At 41.3% G+C, this 16,308-nt stretch overlaps 1 protein-coding gene across 2 annotated transcripts in view; it reads right to left on the bottom strand.

The window, feature by feature from the left end:
* CHN2 (chimerin 2) overlaps window positions 1–16,308 on the bottom strand; it is a 267,473-nt gene that overhangs the window by 100,042 nt on the left and 151,123 nt on the right. The gene's annotated exons all lie outside the window — the stretch shown is intronic.

Genomic DNA, 16,308 nt, shown 5'->3' with positions numbered 1-16,308 from the left:
AGCTGTTTTATTTACAGTCATTTCTGTCTATAGTCAAATGGGCAGTTTCTCTGCAGGGCTCACAGGTAGGTAGTGGTGGGATTTCAAGGTACTGGGCAGTTTCCTGACGTACCTCCACGCTCCAAAGGTGATGGGGATCCGAGTGGGCAGTAGAGAGCTATGGACTAGAGGAAACGGTTCTGGAAGGGGGAGCCAGGAATCCTTGGACCACATTCACAATCCTGGCTGGCATAAAACTAATCATCTAGACACTTCTAATATGTGCTCACTCTTCTGTGCCTTTTACACTTGAAAAGCACTGAACCAAGAGAGGCATTCATAACTCTTAATCTTCAAGGTTTAAAGTCTGCTCAGTACCATTTACAAAGGAAGCTCTAAAAAATGTCATTAATAGAAGCACAAAGTGTACAAAGAGGCACCTTGTTATCTGATATGTACCATGACTCTACATGCTGGAAAGCTTTTTAATATGAGTTGAACATTTTGTCATTTATATCATTCTGTTGGCTTTCAAAGTCCTTTCTTACCTTTATGATACTGTAGATAAGTGAATGCAACACCAATACGTCATAGAAGAAATTTGGTACTAGAAAAGCCAATGGAAGTAGACAATATATAATGGGCAAGATCTCTCTCCATTCTTTGAGAGTCAGTATTCCAATTTTTGAAATGACTCCCTAGATAGAAGGATAATTTTATTTCTACTTTTTGGGCTGAGCTATAACATACGTCCGCAAACCTGGGTGTAGCTTCCACCCCTGTTGCCCTCCTCTATCTGAGTAGGTTATTAAGGGAAGAGTAACTCACCTAACTTCCTAGATGGACAGTATGGTAGGGCCTACTACTAACTCCTGGCATCCAGGTAGCTAGTTAATGAACGTTGAATTTAATTGACTCTGAAGACAACAAATGGTTTTCAGTTCATCAATCAATCATAAAAAGAATGTGGCACCCTTACTGCGTTCAGGACTCAGTACTAAGCCCTTCATTGTTCATAAAGTAATGACCTCACAGGTGTGAGAGGAAAGGGGTAAGGAGCTCAGAGGTGTTCTGCTCTTGCAGCAGGAGGAAACACTTGAGAAACCGAACACACACCCTCCAGAGAGGGAAGGCAATATTTATTGTGCCTTGAGGGACACCCAATAAGATCGTGCCTAGGGGACCGTTGGGGTTGAGGGTCAAATCCGCATATGAAAACTGCATATGACAACCACGAAAAAATAAAAAAGCAATGAATTGTGTGGGACAAACTACACGGAATACGGCCACGGAATACGTCCCAGATATTGCATGAGATATATACTAAAATATGATTCTTTGTTTATTTGAAATTCAAATTTCACTAGGCATCCTGTTTTTACTTCTTTTTGTCTAAATCTGGCAACCCTACGCAGGGGGAGACGAAAGGTAGAAGAGAGGGCGAAGACAGAGGCTGTGGTCGCGTATTTGATCATTGCTACCCGGGTCTGGGGCTGTTTTGATAGTAATCTGATTCAATCTCTCTTCCCTCTGTTGTCTCTGCAGCTCTTAAAGAAAATATAGCTGTCCTTGTTAATGTTAAAGAGAGAAATAATGGCTGGGATAAAAACCAAACAAACAATAACCCCTTCCTTTGCCTCAGCTTTTTGCTCACAAGAATCTAAACAGTCTCTATCTCCACACTTCACTAAGCTTTTAACCGGTCAAGAGCTTAATTTAAGTTAAATGACCCTAGAAAAATCATAGAACACCCACATTTTTTTCAAGCTGGACACTATTGGATCCTTAAATCCAGACAAAACACAGTCAAAAATATCAATTTCCTAAACAGTATGAAAGTGCTTTGAAATAACCATATAACAATCTGATAAGAATTCCTAGATAATATGAAATATTTAAACACCAAGTATGTGATTGTCTAACACTTAGTGGGGTGATTAATAGGTGTGTTTGTAGTCTCCTGCTGAACTGAATAGGAATTTCATTGTCCTTCTATACCAAGCATGTACTATAATACAAATAAACAATGAAATAACATTGCCAAAGATTTGAGAGATACTCTGTGACTTGGATGTGAGTTGGTAGGGCCACCAGGTACTTGGCGTATGCAAACACTGAGGGGCTAACCCCTCAGGGAAAAAGTGGGGGAGAAATGTGGATATGATGGGCTTCTACACAAGGCCCACAGGAGAACAGTGAGATATGGGAAGCCCCCTTGCAGTTTCCAGCGGCCCTGCCACTCAAAGGTGATGGGCCACCAGCAGTCCTGGCGTTACCTTGAAGCTTGTCAGAAATGCAGACTCAGCGTTCTGAAGGGCAGTTATCTACACTGAAGGCGGAGAAGCTGCTACGCACAGGAGAACTTGTTATAGTGGGTTTTTAACCGGGAGAATGATCTGAGCTCCAACTTTTTGTAAGTTGTTATAACAAATGTTGGGATAGGAAGTGTTCGGAGAGCAAAGGGTGCCTGTGCTCATTAAGTGTTTGCAGCATGAGGCAAAAAATATGAATGCAGAGTTCGCTGTCAATTTAATTGCTGTGTGACCCTGAGTAGGTTATTAAACTTCTTTGCGTTTCATCTTCCCCAATTTTCAATAAAACTGGAGTTATAAAATATACTATTTTAATGAGGCTGTTTGAAAGATTAGATGAGATAATGCATATAAAAACTGTGAGGCTTGGAACACGGTAGCAATAGGTTACCATTTATTGAGTGGCTACTTTGGGCTGGAACTGTTCTGAGGATTCCACATGTTTATCTCATTTAAGCTTCCAAACAACCCTGTGAGGTAAGTGAGTGCTATTATTTTGCAGAGAGCCACTAAATAATTGGCTTGAGGTCACAGAGCTAGTAATTGCCTTCAGACCCAGTACAAACCTTAATTACTGCATTTCCCAGCTTCTTTAGAGCAGATACCAACCAACGGTAATGCCTATCACACACTTCTACACTTTGGTTAAATATTAGGTTATCTGAACTGTCCTTGGTTTTCCTTTGCCATTATTGAATACCTTAAAATCTCTTTGGCATGAACTGAATTCTGTCAATGAGTTAACCAATGAGAACTTGGGATAAATTTGCCCAAATGCAGTGATATTTTGGGTCTCCCAACTACTTCTCTGTAATTTAGAATTAGATGTATTCCAAACTACCTGGTTTATTTTCCGATTTATTCTTCTAATTTTAAGGAAGAATTCTCATCACAAAGCTTGAAAGAAACAGTAGGGTGACAGCTGCACAGTGAGAGACAGAAAACATAATCCTTAAATGAGTTTGCTTTGTAGTCAGATTATCATTGCCTAGATAAACACAAGTTCTTTTATATTCAACACAAAGACGTTTAAAGAATATTGTGAGTCCTCTGTAAACAAGGTTTCCAATTATTGAAAAAACAAAGCTTTTATAATCTCTCAGCAGCTGGTGGATGTTAAGTTTTTACTTAATAGAAATAATTTAATAACCCCATTTAGCAACCTTTTACACATGCAGCTAGACTGCTGTATTTTCTGAGCTACAGATTTAACGCAGAGAAAAGGCTTTTGAGAGGAATTTGTATTGGCAATATTGGGGTGATTTCCTCCAGAAAAAATATATACGTAGCTAATTCCCTTCTCACTAGAACCCAAAGTTCTCTACTGAAAACAAGAGAAGGAAAATGAAAGTAGTATTGAAATTTACATTCTTGCAGTCAAACAGTATAGTATAGAATGAAACCTGAGCAAATTTTAAAATCTCCTGTTTCTTCTTATCTGGAATTTAAGGCCTTTTTCCACACCCCCATGGCATTACTTTAAAGCTCCCAGAATTCTGATAGGGCACTGACGAAGTGAATTCTTTCCTGTCTTGATTAGAATGTATTAAAAAAAAAAAATCTACTGGCCAGTCTTTCTGCAATACACATCCTTACAAGGTTACCCACGGCTTTGCAAAGTTCTGTAAGTGGACACAAGTCAGGCCTTTTAGTAACTGGCTGTAAACAGTTGGCTAACTGACAGAGGTACACACCCCATCAGGTTAGGGAAGGTCAGGACCAACGCAGTTCCCACTTACTGGCTTGTTTTCTGACTTCTTTTTTCTCCCAGATTTTCCCAGGAATTATAATTTTTTAAACCAGTGATAATTTATTAGGACAAATGAAAAAATAAAAGACTTTCCTTATACGGTGCTTCTCATCTGGGAGATGAGGTGTTTTCCTTCCCCAGGCGGTATCTGGCAATGTCTAGAGAGTCTGATTGTCAAGACCGGGCTGAGGGTGCTACTGGCATCTAGTGGGCTGAGTCCAGGAATGTTGGTAAACAACCTACAATACACAGGACAGCCCCCCACAACAAAGAATTATCCCATCCCAAATGTCAGTAGTGCTGAGGTTGAGAAACCCTGCTTTAGACTAAAAGAACTTTGGACTCCTGAGTGTTCCCAAGAAAGCTTGTTAAAAAACAATGCTTTTGAACCAAAATGCATATAAGCAACAAATACCTCAAATACATAAAGTAAAATGGAGTAAAAAAGAAGGTAAGAAGAAATATTTGGTTTTGATAATTTATAGAAATCGCTTTGAAGAAAAGACAGAAATACCTCCAATTGCTCAGGAAAGCAGCTCAGGTAAGTAGAAAATGGAACAAACTAACATCACAATAATATTACTAATGGAACCTTCGTCTCTCCTTGGAATAAACTGTAAACAATCTAAAATATACAAAGAACACTAAAGAAAAAAATTTAAATGATTCCTTGGGAGAAATCAACCATGATGTACGAGTACATAGATGTGAACTGATGTTTAAATCCCATCCTGCTCTCGAACGCCCCACCTCCCAGCACGTGGCTTTGAAATTCTGCCCTGATCGTTGGGTTGGAAACAAAACTTTCACCACTCATGGCTCCCCCTGGTCACAGAGGACATCCTGGGAGCTGGAGCATCGTCTGAATGGCTGTCCAGTACCTCACTGACCTCACTGATTCTCATATCCTAGGTTTCATTCATATGAGCAACTACACAAAATAAGCATCATACAAGAGGAAGGTGAATCGCCCAAATTACTTACATTTGGATTTGAAAAGTAATGGAGGGGCAACGACACTCACACACACACTCATACCCACGCCTCGCACCTTCAGCCCTTTGCTCCTGGTTGTGCTGTTCTCCAGGTTCAGAACTACGGACCCTGACCCAGAACCCCACTAAGGGCAGGGCCCAGGAGGAGTGGAGGTGGAGTCAATACTTAACAGGTGCCTTCAGTATGCGTGCTTCAGTTCTCCCAACAGGCGAGTCACACAGAGATTGACATTCCCATTTCACAGATGAGGAAAGAAAGGCTCCTAGGCTTACATTACTTGAAGAGCACGCAGAGGCATGGAGATGAAATCCAAACCAACACCTGATTGACATCAAGCCCATAATCTTCTACACCAAGAGGCAGGGAACTTGTCCAGGAGACAACAGAGGTGATGCACTCGTGGAAAACACTGATTCTGCTGTCAGAGATGGGTTGATTTCCAAATTGTTAAACCTCTTGACATGTCCATTCTGGACACCTGGGTGGGCTGACAGTTATAAGAAGATCGGTCCCTCACATCTGATGGCCAACCTTTTACTCCTCATCCCTGGTACCAGGCAGGGCATCCTACACCCAGGGCCCAAGCCAGAAATTGTCATCCCAGATTCCTTCCCCTCTCCCAACCTTACTTGTAATCTGTCACTAAGTCTTTTCCATTGTGTGCCATTTCTTAATTGCTTTTGAAGTGGTCTCTTTCTCTCCAGGTTCAATGTGTTATCTATTCACCTAGACCACGGAAACAGTCTTTTCACAGGGGCCCCTGGCTGTACTTTTATCACCCTCCAATTTATCTTTCCCACTGAGGTCAGAAAACACAAGGGTTGTCCTGTTACTCCCTGCTAAAAATTCTTCACTGGCTCCCCTCTGCCATGTATTCAAAGCTCCACAGCTTAGGGGACCTTCCCAGATGACCCGACTCTAAAGTGGCACTTCCTCTCCCCTCCATATCCCATCTCTCTTCTCTGGTTTATTGTTTTTTCTACTACATTTATCACCATCTACTACATATTTTGCTTGTGTGATTTTTGCTCATCTCTTCCATTCAAATGGAAACTACACAAGGGGAGAGATTTTTGTGTTTTGCTTACTACTGTATCTCCAGAGTCTAGAACAGAGCTGAAACACAGTAGGTACCCAATAAATATTTACTGACTAAATAAATGAAAGGCATACAAGCTCTCCCCAAGTGGCCTTGCTTGTGTATCCGGAATATGTCCTCAGCACAGTCTTGCCCTGCACATTCCCATTCCCCAATTACTTACGTTCCTAACACAGAACTCCTTGTACTTTCTGAAACACACCGTGGCTGTTCATACATTGAGGCCATTCTTTGGTCAGGGTACCATGTTTCCCCGAAAATCAGACTTAGCCGGACCATCAGCCCTAATGCGTCTTTTGGAGCAAAAATTAATATAAAACCCGGTATTATATTATATATTATATATATTATACCCGATATTATATTATATTATATTATATTATATTATATTATATTATATTATATTATATTATATTATATTATTATATTATACCGGGTCTTATATTAAAATAAGACCGGGTCTTATATTAATTTTTGCTCCAAAAGACGCATTAGAGCTGATGGTCCGGCTAGGTCTTATTTTCGGGGAAACACGGTACCCAATAGGTAAGATCTATCATACCCATTTCCAAAAGACAGACGGAGGAACACAGAAACAGTACAAAAGCATGCTGTATTATCCCTAACCATCAAACTCTATTGCCCAGAGGTGCATCTATCCTGCTTGCTGGATCCCCAGAGATGACCTACTTCTCAAAGCCCCTTGTTCAGCTTTTCTTTCCATCCAGAGAATTTCTTCATATCCTTCCAACCAACCTCTGTCTCTCCACCACCCATTTTTGGGGGCTACATTTAGCCAGATTTGGTTTCTGTTGCTCACAACAGAATCCTAAGTGACATTCCCATTAAATCCCAATTTCCAGGGCTAGAGACCAGGTGGCTGTAAGGCTTAGCATGCTCCACACACCCAGAAGTTTGGGCAGCAGTTCCAAAACATGGAGAGAATGGATACCTACCTAGGGGCTTGGGGCACCTTCCTACGACCTCTACATGGATTTTTATCCACTCTCACCGTAGGCTTCTAAGAACACCCCAAAGCCTACCCATGGGCAGCACTCACCTCTCCAGCTGGCCCATATCATCTTCCCAGCAGCTCATTCTGACACAGTTTTCTTTGCTACGTCTTCCCTGGCAGATTCCTTGGTGCCACGTGTTGGCTCCCAACACGCACCTCAGGCCCTCATTACTTGGACAACCCAATTAGGTGTACTGTTCTGGCTCTGCCTTGGCCCTCTTTGCCTAGGGCTTTGTACTCATCCTCTGGCATCCTGAAGTCACAGGTCCAGGTACAACAGCTTGTTCCTCCCATCGAGCCAAATCCCACGGAGGCCATATTGGCCAGGCTGCCTGGCTGGCCTCCCACCAGGCAGGAGAATCAAACATGATGGATTCACCTGTCCATTCTCCTGATACTTCCTACAGCCAGGTAACTTATTTAAAAAAACAAAAACAAACAAACAAACAAAAAACATCCCATACAGGAGAATCAAAACCCACGACTTAATCGTGGACAAAAATTTTCTCTTAATATCTTATTTTCTACCCTCCTTGCTTCAAAACACACTTTTGTCTTTCCTTTGGCCTTCAGTGCAGCTGACAACCTGAGAATATTCTCCATAGGATAAGGTATCCACCATTAAAGCCATCTCTGTACCACCTGGTTGCCTGCTCTTCCTCACACTAAATAATCCTTGTTCTTTGAACCTTTCCTAATAGATCTATTTTCCAATCCTTAATTCATCTTCATTATTCTCCTTGGAACTCTCTTTAAATTCTCCAAATACTTCTGAGGCTCAAGGAGCTTCAAGTACCCAATGGAATCGAATCAAATCAAGGGAAAAGCTAATGCTGCTGATAAATCTCTAGGGAGAAAAAGGTTGGGTGAGTACACTCATTTAACTCCTGATTCTTATTAGTAAATTCCTTCCTTTAAAGCTTAACATTATCTGAGTTAAGTGATACTATATGTATCTCGGAAAAGGCCAAGGATGTCCATCGTTCTCATTCTTCTCCCCATTTTTTTTCTCCCTCCTTCTAGAAATGTAAGCGTTTTCACATGTAAGTGTTCATTATTAGTATTCAAATGTATGTGTTCTATCTGATGGATAAAATTAATCTACCTAAAGAAAAAGAAAGATGGGAGATGGTAGAACTTGGGCAATGGTAGAAATTAAAGACGGTCTAGTGAAATGTTCTCAATCGTTTTTGCATCACAGCCTCCTATGGACCCTGTTTACAGGTGGTTTTCTTTCCCCCTAATCATCTCTCTCCCCAATGGAATGTTAATATTGCAGATGGACTGTATATGTTTATGTTCTAGATGTATATCTGCTCTTTATACGTTAAATGAGCATGAACATGGTTTTTTATTTTTTTTTTGCATGTCCCTCAAGAACCAATTCCCCTGCCTTGGGGTAATATTCCTTCCCACCCCACACCTGAGAACTCATTGTCTGGGGAGGTCTTCATGGCGTTCAGAATGCTTTTACATTTATTCTTCCACCATGAAGGTGGAATACATGCCTTCGTGTCCTTCTTCTAGAGGAGAACGCTGTCACTCAGAGTGGCAGACTGATTTGCCTACAGTCCTAGCGAGGGCTAGTGGCAGGCACATTTAAGGTTGAAACCCAGTTTCTGATTCAGGTCCAGTTTCTGACTCATTTCTCTATATTGTGACGATGTCATAAGATCCAGAATCCTATTCTCTATTATTTAAAAAAAATATTACCTAATTTAGCATTTCTGAAACAGGCACTCTCCCCAAAATAATTCCCAACATGGCAATAAATAAAAGTGAGAGTGCCTTATTAATGTTTGTCCTTGCTCCCAAATTCTTTTCCTGACAAATTATTCCTTGTTAAAAATTCTCGAGCTAGCCTTATTATGGCGCTTTGAGCAGCAATGACACTGAGACACCCTCTGGCCATTTGGTGCTGTTCACCCAAGAGATCATTTGTTTTGTTCCATGAGCCAGAGCACACCCGGCCATTGCTCTTCTTACACAAACAATCTTTGCTTTTTCTTCTTGAGAGTTTGTTATGAAAATTTTCATACGTACAGAAAGAATGAAAGACTTACAGCAAGCACCCTATACACACCACCTAGATTCTGTAACATTTACCGTATTGCTTTACGGCATATCTATTTATTCATCCATCTCTCTATCCACCCATTAATCCAACCTTGTTTGGGGATGTATTTTATAGTAAGTTGCAGACATAGCACTCTTTCCCCCAAATGCTTCAGCATGCAAATCATTAATCTGAATTTAATAACATACGGACTTTTAATAGGAGGGTAACACCAGCTTTGTTCCTGAAATTAAAGAAAGTGGGTTGAGTTTACATATTCAGTTAGTGTTTCCAAATAAACAGACTCCACACACACCTTTCATTCCCTGCTTATGGAGTGCTGTGCCACTCTTTCCTGACAGGAAGAAAGCTGCTATGAGAAAACGGGTAACAGAACACCTGCTGACTGTAAATGCCTCGGCCTCTTTCATCAATTTACATGTGTTTACTAGGAAGGCCAAAACACTTAATTTTATCAACCAATGTCACTCTGATAAATTTAATTAAAAAAGAATGGCTTGGAATCCAATTCATCCTAAATTAAAGGACTAAAATGCCCCTTTTTTCCCTCCAACATTTATATAGTATTCGGGAAATAGTAAAACTTAAAGACCAATACTTCCAATACATAAATTCCAGGCATTGTTCTGAGTGCTTTACATGCATTAACTTACTCTTCAAAGTTACGTCTAGTGCAAGACTAGGGGTCAGCAAACCTTTTCTGGCAAGGGCTGGATAGTAAATGCTTTAGACTTTGAGGACCTGTCTCAAGTACTCACGTTGCCATGGAAGCATGACAGCAATCATAGACAAAGCGTACAGGGATGAGCACTGCTGTGTTCTAATAAAACTTTATTCACAAAGTAGACGTCAGGCTACAGCTTGTCAATGCCTGTGCTAGACTAACAAACGTTAGAGTCTATTCTCAAAAATCAGTTTCAGGATGACTTACAGTGAGCTCAGAACTCAGAGTTTGCCAAGACCTCAAAGGCTTTTGTAGTTAATGGTGGGTCAAATCATCTCTTTGTGCTTGTGCCCTTCCATCTCTTACTGAACTGAAAGGAGAGAATCATTAATCTTTAATCTATGACATACTGATGCCAACTTAAAAAATCAAAATGAACGAAGGCAGAGAGTGGTTGAATTGTATTGTTATACAACTGAGAATACTGCAATACTAGGGAATCTGATCTGCCTCCTTGAATTGAAAGCTATTGCGGTAGCATCGTTAAGCATGGTCTTTGAGAAGTCATGGAACCCCGAGGGCCACAACAGAGCAAAGGGACACCCAGGAAAGCGTAATTACAGACTTGGTAGAAATACCCAGGGAGATACAAGAACAATTCATCAAATAATCGATGTGTAATTACCTAGAAGGACACAAGATGCTGGATGGCAACCAATGTGCCTTTGTCAGGCTGTGCCAAGGCTACTTAATTTCCTTCCACAGTAGATGGGGAGATGATACTGACCATGTAAATAAGGAGAAAGAAAGAGATAGCATCGCTGACACAAAGCTTGCTATTCTGTCCAACAAGACAGGGCGATACGGAGTAGTTAAGCTAATGTCAAGGACACAGCCCAAGGTGACTGATGATCGGTGGCTCAGTCAGTGTCGGCCTGGAGATGAAGAGGGCGGTGGTACACTGAGGCAAGGAGGGGGAGCAGGAGAGCACCTGGGCTGGGCTGACTTTTACTAGCAAATCCATCACCTACAATCCTGAATTGAGAAATGCTCATTAAGCACACAGATGATAGACTGAATGAGGGGACTAGCACTTCGAAAACAGAAATATAAATTAGAGTATTCCTGACATAACGATAATGGGTTTGGTATTTTTATTCATGCAAAGGTCCATTAAAAGCGAAGTAAATCTAGAAAGGATTTGTGAACAGTCACAAGATAAGGAGAACGGTCCTTAAAACGCTGGAGGTCATTATAGTATACGCTGAATATGAACAAACATGAGTATGAATCAATACTCAAAAATGAATTCTGAGTATTTTTGTTAATTAGTAAGGCAAACATAACAGTAAGAGGTGTAACAAACTGGAAGGTGGGCGTAGGAAAGCAGGATAAAATAAGCCCTGACCATACTTGTTCAATGATTCATAGTTGGCCTCTGCAATACGTGAAGGTGTGGAAAAGCTAGACACAGCAAAGAAGGAAAGCAAAGTATTTTTAAAGAGTGGAAAATAACATCTAGGAGGACATACACCTAGAAAAAAGTACCATGGGGCTAAGGGGTGACTTCGCATCTACTATGAAGTCCATGAAAAATCTAGCACAGCACTGGGGAAGCGCCATCAGGAGATAAGGCAGTGATTCTTCTACTCTAGGGCAAAGGGGAGGGAGTATGACAGAAAGCAGAGACACAGAAAAAGTTGTGACCCATATGATTTCACTCATATGTGGGATAGAAAACTGAAAGCAACAAAGGAACAAGACAGACAAAAACCAAAAACTCTTAGACACGGACAACAGTATGATGGTTACCAGAGGGTAAGGGGAGGGGGGAGGCAGGAGAGGGGGAAGGGATAAAATATATGGTGACAGAAGGAGCACTGACTCTGAGTAGTGAGCACACACTGTGATATATAGACGATGTATTACAGAATTATACACTTGAAACCTATGTAACTTCTTAATCAATGTCACCCCAATAAATTTAAGAAAAAAAGCGGAGGGAGCGAGAACAGTGGTTATACCAGTGGTCTTCACACTTGAGTAAGTGTCAGGTTCACCCGCAGGACTTGTTAAAGCCCAGATGGCTGGGCCCCAACTCCAAGCGTGTGATTCATGAGGTCTGGGGTGGGCTAGAGCATCTGTATTTCTGACCAGTTCCCAGGTGATGCCTTAGCTGCTGGTCCTGGAACCACACTTTGAGCATCATTGGCTTAGAAGCCAGTCCTGGATTTGCTCTGGGTTTGCCTCTGGCTCTGTCTGTCCTGTGCTACTTATCACATTTTGTCTTGTAAAACAAGAGGGATAAGAATCCCCATGGGGCTGCTGGGAAGAATAACAGATGTAAAACTCTTAACCCAGGGCTCCATAGGTGTTAGCTCTTATTACAACGAAAAGACGGACAATAAGTAAGTAATTAGGTAATGCCACTTAGGGTAGTCATATTAAAACTGGGATGGTCTGGGATGGCAGCGTCCACATTTTTCTGGTGGAAAGACAAGTCAAGGTTCTGATTGCATTTTCAAACGGCTCGCTGTCTGGTTAGCCAGGCCACACTTCCCTAGGGGACATGCTTGCCTGGGGTAAAGTGTAACCTGCTTTTACCAGCATTATTTCCCAGTTAATGTTTACTCAGGTGAGTAAAATCTGAAGCGTGTCCTTCAAACCTCACTCATGCGCTGGTGCCATGCCCTTGCTCCCTTTCCTGGATGGTCCTGACCACACCTGAAATTTTAGTGGCCCTGACCTTTGAGTCAAAAGCAGATACGCTTTGATAGCTTAAACAGCAGTTATTGTGGGGACCCGGTATTTGCTTTCTGTTTGGATGTGTAAGATTGGCCTTACAAAAGCCAGCACTTCCTCCTAACCACTGTGCCCACAGTCTGGACCACCCCCCTCCCACCCTCCATCAGTGAGTGCCTGTATCTTGTGTGATGGCTGTCAAAGGCCAGGTAAGTATATCACAGAGTATGAGTTATCATCTGCAATGCTATCCGCTGTTCTTTTTTTCTTTTCCAGAAAAGCTAACTAACTACACAACATAATATTTCATCATCAGTAACTATGTAAAAGGAATACACATTTTCAGCTTAGATTTTAAGAAATAAAAATCACCCAGAGAGATTAAAGAAGATTCTCAAGAAATCTAACATATGATCCATCCGTGTTTAACCTCCCCTTCGTTTTCCTTACTCTCAGAAAAAACCTCCCATTTTTGCTTCCAATTCAGCGTCGGCTTATGTCCTGTTCCTTGGTGGCCCTCTCCAGTTCAGGCTCTCTGTCCCTTGGTTCAGAGTCCCTGAGCCTTTGAATTCTCAAGCAGCTTGTCATCAAAAGCCCTTATCCACTGCTCATGAGATTGCCTTGGAAACGACTAAATATTTTCTAGGCACAAATTTGCAAGGTCTGCATTCCATTAGAAGTATTCCAAAGAGAGTGAATTCTTTTTTGCAGGATTACGTAGTTTGGTAGGTCACAGCACTTGTCAATAAGAAAGTGTTTATTGCTACAAGCACATAACTTGTGGTTCTATCTTTAGAGAAAAAACAACAACAAAAACCTCACCGATCTCAACTTTTTTTCCTAAAATTGGTTTTACTTAGGTGTTTCCCCATTAGTACAGTAGGTCTACAACCAAAGCAAATCTAGCTCAGGACAAAGAAAAAAGTCTGATGGCATTAGGAAGTGAGATGAAAGCCTGGGAGAAATAATGATGGGAGAAGCCCTTTATTCTAGGTTGTGTCGGTATTAAGGGGAAGGTGAGGAGAGGAATGGACCAGTGAAGAAAGTCTAGGATGAAAAGAAGAGAAATACTTCTTACCAGGAAAGAAATAGCCTTCTGATGACTACACATAAAAGCCAATTAAAAGGCAATGGGATTGATGTTTGTTTCTGGCTTGTAGAAACATGGCTTGTATAGATATCTAGAATCAGTAGAATTTTCATGGTTCCCCAAATGTACAGCTGTTTAAAAATATTTTGTTTTAATGAATAAAAGAAGAAAAGGGGGAGGGTTGGAGAAGAGCAGAAAACCCTCTGAGTTTACTTTAAATCTGTGATTCCAAATGTATTGAGTTAGTTGAGAAAGATATAATCAATCAATATGACTTGTTAGGGCCTTCCAGACATGCTTAAAACTAGATAAATGCCTCAAGATACCAGACTACAAGGCCATGAAGTCTAGGCATGGTGAATCAACGTTTTTAAAGCATAGTGATAAAATGAAATGCTCTTGTAGGCTTAAGAGAACAGTTTTTACAAAGAAAGGTCAAAGAGAGTGAAATGGGTAGACATTCAGGAACACCAAAATGCACCGAAAGGGAGGAAATGCACAGGAAGGGAGGGCATTGAAAGTGGTATTTAAAAAGTATATGTAATTCTGCTAGGAGGTAAAATATGGTATTACTGCAATTTAAGACCGGCCACTGTCACTTGTACTTGGGTTAACCTCTGACAAGCCAGAAAAGAAGCTGGTTCTGATCCTGAATGCTGGCAACCTTCTTTATAACTCACTTCTGCATTAAGAATTTTTTCCCCAAAGTAGATTATTCTATGGCAAGAGAGAGGGGAAGTGAAGCTGCATTAAATGGAGAATGATTTGAGATAATCGTCTGTATTTTCATTCCCCTTTTTTGAAATTGCATTTTATAATCCCATATTCACTACAGCATTTCAAAAAAGAGAGACAAATAACACCAAATCATTTATAGTCGCCAGAGACTCTCTACTTCGTGGGTGTGCTTTAGGTAACTCTAGCGAAACTAGACTTTACATCAGTCATGTAAGGGAATCTTGATGTTTGGCCTTTCCAGAAGGCCAAACAGAAATTTAGAATATTCCAGGAAAAACAAAATATTAGTCTGTGTTTAAGTAAGAAACTTAACTGCCAAAAGCCCAACTCACTAGCCTAATAACAGTTTTGAGTAAATCGGATATGCTATTAGCAATAATTTGAGAATTCTAAATTTCTTCTGTTAGCGGTTTTTATCCTTTTTCTTGTCATTTTACCATATATTTACTGATGGCCCACTGCTGCTTGTCACGATGCTATTTGCCAGGAAAGGAAGTACCTACGATTAAGACTGAAGAAGTCTCTAGAGCTTGTATTCTCCCTCAAGGAGACGTACAAGCAACAAGTCAACAATTAAATGTGATGAGAAAGTATATGAGAGAATACACAAGGTACAACAAACAAAACACACAGGGTGATAGGACAGAGATCTGTAGGTGCTAATTTTTATGGGGTTCAGGGAGGGCTTCTGTTCTTAGGTGAAATTTGATCTGAAACCTGGACACGCAGAGAACTTAAGGACAGGAACTCCAGGCAAAGAATAAATGGAAAGGCCCTGAGGTAGCAGCACTGGGGTTTGTTTAATGAATAAGAGCAAAAGCCAGTGGGGCTGAAAGGCAGCACACAGAGAAGAATGGGGCGGACCGGGCAGTAACGAATGCAGGAGCCACACCGGGGCTCAGAGGCACAGCAAGAAGTCTTGCTTTTATTTAAAGAGCCATGGGAAGCCATTGTAACTGCTGAATTTATATTTAACGATGACGACTTGGGCTCCTGTTTGGTGAAGTGTGTGTGTGTGTGTGTGTGTGTGTGTCTGTGTGTGTGAATGTGGGCTGCAGAGAGAGTGCCGAGAAGGGAAACAGGGAGATCATGAAAGAAGTTGCTGACGTGCAATAATCCAGGTACGAAACGATGATACCCCCAAACCACAGGATAGTTGTGGAGGTGGAGAAGAGTGGGAAAATGCAAGGCATATTTGGAAGTAAATTTGATGACTGTTAAGAGAAAAGGATGAGGGTGGGAAGAGAGGTGTCCAGATTTCTGAAGTTAGGAGCCACTGAATGGTGTGGGGTCCTGTTCTATTTTGAACATTAGGTGAGAGATGGCCTGTGGGACATGTACTTGAAGAGGTCAAGTAGACAGATGGAGTAAGATGCTCAGAGTCCATGAGGAGAGGTCTTAGCTAGACATACAAATTTGGGAGTCGATATTTTGCACAGCTCCTGGCAGACCACCCAGACACACATCTGGTAATTCATAAATGTTTATGAAATGACTGATTGATAACGGACAGAAAGGGCAGGTGAGAATTTTTCGTACTGGAAGATGTTTTGAATCTCTTGGCAAGGAGCGCTCAGGAAATGCCAATAGAACGCCTGGTGCTGCGGCGGCTCAATAAATACTCATTTACAGCAATGACTCTCAAGAAAGCAATGAACTGTTATTGCAGTAAGTGACCCTACCTAGCTTAATTGGCACCAGAGCCGTTGTTCAGCGGCTTGTACCTTCTGGTCCTCGTCCTCTGTATCTTTTCTCCTGGTGGTTTAATTCCTGCCCCAGGGATCTTGCTTTCTTTTTGATCACTGCCTTTTCTGCCCTCACATTCAGAGAAGACTGTAGTTGCTCG

Source organism: Rhinolophus sinicus, linkage group LG09 (assembly GCF_036562045.2).
Source record: "Rhinolophus sinicus isolate RSC01 linkage group LG09, ASM3656204v1, whole genome shotgun sequence".
NCBI classification, from domain to species: domain Eukaryota; kingdom Metazoa; phylum Chordata; class Mammalia; order Chiroptera; family Rhinolophidae; genus Rhinolophus; species Rhinolophus sinicus.
The sequence above is the reverse complement of the archived record's forward strand: the minus strand, read 5'-3'. Positions and strand labels throughout refer to the sequence as shown.